The sequence below is a fragment of the Rhagoletis zephyria genome, unplaced genomic scaffold, assembly GCF_001687245.7.
Source record: "Rhagoletis zephyria isolate East Lansing unplaced genomic scaffold, Rhagoletis_zephyria_1.1 Rzeph_scaffold_00992, whole genome shotgun sequence".
NCBI classification, from domain to species: domain Eukaryota; kingdom Metazoa; phylum Arthropoda; class Insecta; order Diptera; family Tephritidae; genus Rhagoletis; species Rhagoletis zephyria.
Genome location: NW_016158076.1, coordinates 31038 through 37919, shown reverse-complemented (window position 1 = coordinate 37919; position 6882 = coordinate 31038).

Genomic DNA, 6882 nt, shown 5'->3' with positions numbered 1-6882 from the left:
GTGCAAAACGCACGACCTTGGCAACAGTGAGCTGAGCACATCAATGCTCAAACAGTGATGCCAGACCAAGTATTGAGTAAATGCGCTATGTGTATTTTTCTTTTAAAGCAAAAGTTCTAATTGGCGAGGGGATTGATTTTTGGTTCTTACATGGAACACTGATACGATTCAAAAACTTATCTTAGGACTTAATTAAAATAATCAATATTATTTGTAGACGAATATATATGTGTTCGTATGAAATAGTCGCTTACGTCGGGAGGCTGGCTTTAGTAGAATTTACCATTTCCTATATTCTTTAAACCACAAGGAATTTTTTTATGAGACTTTATACGAATATTGACTTGCTAGCATCGCAACTGCCTCTTTTACGTTTATTTTCCAAGAGTTCTTCAACGACTCGGCGCCAGTGAGTCTTTCGCAATCGTATGCTGCGAATGGTTAATTATACTAAAGCCAGTTTTCTGACATAAGCTACTATTCTATATGAACACAGACATGTATACTTCCTAATAGGCTTGTAAAATGCCCAATACCCAAATCCCTCGCACGAGTTATTATCGGTAAAAAATTGGGTACGCTCAAATCGCTGCAGCAAGTACAGCGCCAGTGAAACAGTGTTGATATTTTAAGTATAATTGTACTTTTTTCAGTACAATTAATTTTAAAATGTACTAAAGTACAATTTGCCGATTTTAAGTACAATTTCAACATCAAAAATACTTTTTGTACCAAACGCTCAAATCTCTTCTAGCACTTTGATTCTTAATCCGTATACATTTAAGTAAATTGATATACCTATATTTCATATTTGCTACAAAACGAAATTAGGAATTGTAATTTTGAATGTAAACGTGATTGTGAACAGTAATATTAGAGATGTGCGTTATAGTGATTGCGATTTCTTATCACCGGCGGGGGAAATATCCCTCATCGCAATTTATTTTGAAAAAATCTTTGGAAATGCAATTTTCCTAATGGCGATCCTGCAGAAATAGAAGTAATTGAGCAGTTCGGGGGTTGAAAGTAAAAAAAAATGTAAGTAAATTCCATGCGTTGAAATTATAAATTTCCCTTGAGGATTTCCATTTTATCGATAGTGATCTCATTTTATGTTCATTAATATGAACTGACCTATATAGTGTATTAATGTTTTATCATCATTGTCTTCATCTTTGACAAAATTACACGGTCACCCGGTATTTACTTTATTTTTTTAAATAATTTTAATTATTTTTTTATAAAATTGTAGATAATGAGCAAACAAAAACCTTGCATATAAATCGAAACTTGAAAGAATGAAAAAAATCAACAAAGTTTCATCAAATTTTCACAGTTTTTGTTCAGAATTTGTAGACATGTTTTGGGTTAACATTTTTGTAGCCCATTCATTCTAGTATAATAAGGTGCAAGTTTGAAGTGTCTAGAAAATACCATTGATTTTTTTAAATTTTCTGTTTGCGGTGTTGCGCACTTTCTTCCATATAACGAACGTTCGCATTTTATGTTATATGGATGAAGGCGCGTGTAGCGTTGTTGTTTTTTATTCCAATATTTTAAATTAGGTTTATTTCATAGTTATATTTCATAGAAAAAAGTGCAACACCTTCAACGAAAAAAGTTCTCAAAAATCTACGCGAATTGAATGTACTATCTCGATCATTTAAACATCTCGGACTCGCCCACCACTAAAAATGATTATTTAAATCTAAAGTATATATTAAATGATGTTTAATATTTGCTTTAGAGATGAAATTTCGACAAATTTGTTTAAACAAAAATGTTAAGCGCATATGCAGAATGTGGAAGCGAGATTCTTCCGCTTCCGTTTCTATGTTTATATCATTTATCAGTTTAAGCACATACGATTAAATGTAAAAAAAAAATATTTTTAATTGCGGATCCGAAAGAAATATTTATTAGTTGCATTGAGTTACGCAAAAATAGAGCCGAAAATCAATCGATTGTGCTGAAGGTGCCGGCTGCTTCCGAAAGGGCCGAAAATGGCACAATGCACACTCATTTTCCATCACTGTCACACATACAATCTCACTATTCTGTTGACTTCGCTTTCCCCTTCCGATAACTTTTTTCTTCCGCGCTTGCCCAGCACCGCTGTGCAAACCTTTGCACGCGCAGTCGCCCGCGACACATATGTGCTGATTTGGGCATCCCTAGCTTAGACGACGAGAAATCCAAGGCCAAAGAATTTGAAATTTTATTAGTCTTTCAATGCTCTAGGAATCGGAGCACAGGAAGCATAAACCGTCCGGACTCGCTCCAGAAAGGAAAAATCATTGCTCCGCAATTTTCTTTGTGGAATATAAAATTAAATGCGCTCTAAAAGAAATGGACAGTCGATTTCTCCACAGATAATATCAAAGATAAAGCAGAGTGAAAGAACACTCATACTTTGTAAAGACTTCAAGTTAATTAAAGCACATCTAGCATCATACGAAGGAATCGGATCATCAAAGTTAATTGATCTGAGAGCAAAACGAAGAAGAATCTTTGGAATTCGCTCAAGTCTATTAATGTGACAAAGGTGATATGGCCTCCATATAAAGACAGCATATTCTAACTTAGATCGTACAAACGAGGTAAAAAGTAACTTTAGTGTGTAAGGATCAGTAAAGTCTGAACAGAAGCGCCGAATAAAGGCAAATGTAGAATATGACTTAGAAATTATATAACTTAAATGACTCCGAAATAGGAATTTTGAGTCAAAAATTACGCCCAGATCAGAAACTTCATCCAGAGTGGTGAGACGTGATTCCTTAATTAAATATGAAGTAGCAAATAACTACCTGGATTTGAAAACCGTTATGTGAGAACACTTCCTAATATTTAGCTGAAGTTGATTTTTATCACACCATGCCACGACGTTATTGAGATCTGACTGTAGCTTAGCAGAATCAGATCGACTTGAAATTGTTTTAAACATTTTTAAATCGTCTGCATATAAAATTAATTCAGAAAATTTAAAACAATCAGATATATCATTAATAAAAATTATGAAGAGTAATGGATCCAGAATACTGCCCTGTGGGACACCAGAAGAGGCAACAAAAGGACGGGAAGAAACATTATCAACAACAACTACACATTTACGACATGAAAGGTACGACTTTATCAAAAGCCTTAGAAAAGTCGGTATAGATTGTATCGACTTGGAATCTGTCATTGAAAGTAGACGTACAAAATTCTGTGAAAACAGCAAGATTAGTGATGGTTGACCTGCCAGTCATGAAACCGTTCTGGTTATTAGATATGTGACGCTTTTCGGCAAAATACAACTTTTGTTTGATAATATATTCAAACAGATTCGATGTCGTAGAAAGTTTGGAAATAGGCCTATAATGAGAAACATCTTTTTATTAACAGCCTTGAATAAAGGTGTGATGGACGTAACTTTCCACGCATCAATAAACTCCCCGATTCTATCGATTTAATTAAAATTAGCAAAAGAGGATATGTAAGGGCAGGACAATTCTTGAAGAGATAGGATGAGAAACCATCAATATCCACATGCGAAGAGCTTTTAAGGCCCTGAATTCCATCCCAAATATCCTCAATAGACAGCGAAAGAGAGCCAAAGTTAATGGTGGAATTGGTTTTCCAAAATTATCACTCAGATGTTCCGACGATGGGTCAAAGTTAGAACTAAAAAAGTCAGCGAAAAGATCGGCTGCCCCCTGGGTGGAGGAAGCATAACTGCCATTGTAAAATACCTCGGAGGGAATATTAGAGCAGGACTTTTTGGACTTAACGTAACGCCAGAAAGCTTTTGGATTACACTTAATATCAGACTCAAATTTACGAATATAATTACGCTGGAGAATTTTACTTAAATGTTTGAACTTCTTGGAGTAGCGCAAATATTTGTCCCTATACGCTTGGGCACTTGTTAATTAAAATTTTCTTAAAAACTTATTCCTCAAATTCTTTAGCCTTTTTAATTTTCTCGTACACCAAGGAACCCTATAGCACTTCTTGCTAACACGTGGTACGTTTTCGCAGAAGATTTCATACATCTTTGTTTTAAATTTGTCAAAGCATGAAGAAATATTAATTCCAGTAAAAAGGGAATCCCTATCTAATAGAGAAATTTCGTTATCTACAATATTAAAATTACAACGTTTAAAGCAGAAGTTATTAATTTGATTATTAACGCAAAGACTTTTAAAACTGTAAAATTCTAGACGAATAGTGAGCGGTATGTGATGATTACAAGAACTGGATAAAGGATCAAGACATTCATGATGTGGGAAATGCATGTTATCACTTATGAAGATAAGATCCAGAATTCGAAAAAACTTGTTTAAAAAACTATTGATTTGAATAAAATCTAAACTTAAAAAACAATCAACTAAGTGGGTCTCCGAAAAGCTATTAATGTTTTTTGCAATTAGGGCATAGTTACTATCTACATATGACCATTCAATACTAGGCAAGCTTAAGTCTCCAATAACACAAAAGTTGCTACCAGAATGTTTGCAGACGAGAGCCGTTATGTTGTCAACATGCGCTTCGTAGAGACTATCAACACTGGACGGTGGAATGTAGGACGCACAGATATAGATATTCGTGGTACCTTGTACCACAACGCAAAGTTGGTCCAGAAGTGAGTCCACATTTTCTAAATGAATGAGTGATGAGCGATACAGACGCTATACCATACGCCATACATCAGGAAGTGACGCTGATTTAAACCACTTTGACACCTGCTATAACGATGTCTTTACACAGTTCTTAAAACTAAATACTCGAAAAGGGGCAGGCCCAGATGGGTTGCCAAACGTGTTTTTGAAAAACTGTGCTCTGCCTGGACGGTAGCTTATATTAGCCCTATTCATAAATCCGGCCCGAGATCGAATGTCTGTAATTATCGACCAATATGCATCCAGTCGTCGCTGGCTAAGCTACTGGAGAAAATGGTACTGCCTCATATGACCTTTGCTTTCAAAAACATTATAACTTCCACGCAACACGGATTCATTGGTGGCAGGTCAACGGCCACTAACCTGTATCAGTATATTAATTATGCTTTGGACGCAATGGGCGACAGTAAAGATGTCCATGCAATTTATACGGATTTCAGCAAGGCTTTTGACATGGTGGACCATAGCATACAAATCCAGAAACTTGGCTCATACGGAGTAAAAGGAAACGCTTTGGAATGGTTTCGATCCTACCTGTGTAATAGGCATCTGCAAGTCAGAGTTAATGGCCACATATCGAGCAGAGGTGCCACAAGGGTCACACTTGGGCCCAATTCTGTTTAATATCTTTGTAAATGACATAGGTAACCAATTTAAATCGGAATACCTACTGTATGCTGACGACCTAAAATTCTTTAACCAAATAACTAGTACAGATGACATGAGTAAATTACCGAATGATATCAATAGCCTAAGTGTCTGGTGCACATCAAATAAGCTTGGTCTAAACATAAGTAAATGTATTGCCATGTCATTTTCGCGTTCGCATAAGCCACATCCCCCAATACTCCCAAATACCCCTATACTCGAATATTGCAATATTGTCTGGGCGCCTTTCACTGACCAGCTTGTAAACCGACTGGAATCTACTCAGCATAAGTTCTGTAAATACTTATACAGGTTTTTAAATTCAGTGGGAGCAGCGACGAGCACGGATGAGGTCTATAACCACTTCAAAATTAACAGCCTGTCGTTTAGAAGACAGGCTTGTGACCTGCTTTTCTTTTATAAACTTGTTAACGGCATCGATATCTCATCTGAGATTTTAGCTCAATTTTCTCTCATTTGTCCAAGAGCAGGCCTCCGACATAATCGACTACTTGAAATTAAAAAGACTACAAAGAACTACGTGTGGAATGGACCCAGAAGCAGAATCTCTAGATTAGTTAACGAACACAGTTCTACATTGAACTTTTTCGGTGGATCTTACAACCAGTTCACGAAAAAATGTAAAGGATCAACTCTATAATCATCGATAACCCCACTTTAAAAATAGTAGATGTAACGAATCCTACATGAATTCATATTTTAAAAGTCCGAAACATATTGTTCTTATCTATTTTATTTTATTTCATGTGTGATTGTTTTTAAGCGTAAATCCGTTTGGCGTTAAGCATAAATAAATAAATAAATAAACGTGTTCCTCGTCGTTAAATAATGAAATTAACAAAATATAAAATAGATAAACGTTCAAAGAGCTTAATTTAGTTGAAATACTTAATTTAGTTGAGTACTGATTGTAATATAATTTATTAATTTGATTTAGCGTGGAGGCCTAAACATTACCTGTCGCGTTTTTTATTACAAGCTTTTATTTAACTTCACTTGTAAGTATGTATTTTTGTTCTTATGTCCTGGAACTTTGCAGTCAATATTTAACAAACTTCCCGATGAGCTACAGACTTGAAACTTCAAACTTAGCTCAGAACTCGAGGACAATGCAATGTAAAAGATGACTTAACCCGCTAGGTGGCGCAGGAGTCGAGATATTTGTAAAACCCGCATTTATAGTCTGATTTTGTTCATATTTATAACATATATTACTTATATGAAAATAAATAAATCCGAAAAAACATTGCCGATAGGTGTCGCAGAAGTCGAGATATTTGTAAAACCCCCATTTATAGTCTAATGTGGTTCATATTTAAAACATATCTTACTTGTATGAAAAGAAATACACCCACAAAAAATGTTGATGATAGGTGGCGCAGGAGTTGAGATATTTGTAAAAACCGTGTTTATTTATTTATTTGGTCTACAGAAAAAGGTTTTCTTACAGACAAATGGGTTAGAACATTTAGATACATAGTAATTTTTAATAAAAATAATAATAATAATAATAATAATAATAATAATAATAATAATAATAATAATAATAATA